Below are 450 nucleotides of genomic sequence, written 5' to 3' on the forward strand. Positions count from 1 at the left end.
TTCATAAAAAAACTAAAAAAGCTAAAAAAAAAAAAAAACTTGTTGCTATAAAATGAATGAGGAAGAATATGCATGGAATTAGAAGTGTTTCTCAAATCTTCCCCAAGTACACAGCCCAGCTTTGTGCATGGTCACTTTCTGCCTGATGACATTCATTAGTATTTTATGTTCCTGTTATTCTCTGTTCTACATAACAGGTAAAATATGACACAGGAATCAGCAGAGCATGATACAGGCTAAATTTGACCCATTATCTGTCTGGCTGTTTTTCTCCTTGCTCTTGATAGAGATTGATCATGCACACATGTGAGAGAAAGAGAGAGAAGCACTCTTCACAGAGTCTGTTCCTCTAGTCCTCCAGCACATCAGATCCTGGGCACCTGCATGCATGCTTGGCATATTTCAGGGTGACCAGGTGAGGGATTTGAGTTGTGGTTGATATGTAGAGTC

This window comes from Tupaia chinensis, unplaced genomic scaffold, assembly GCF_000334495.1.
Source record: "Tupaia chinensis unplaced genomic scaffold, TupChi_1.0 Scaffold147282_1, whole genome shotgun sequence".
NCBI lineage: Eukaryota > Metazoa > Chordata > Mammalia > Scandentia > Tupaiidae > Tupaia > Tupaia belangeri.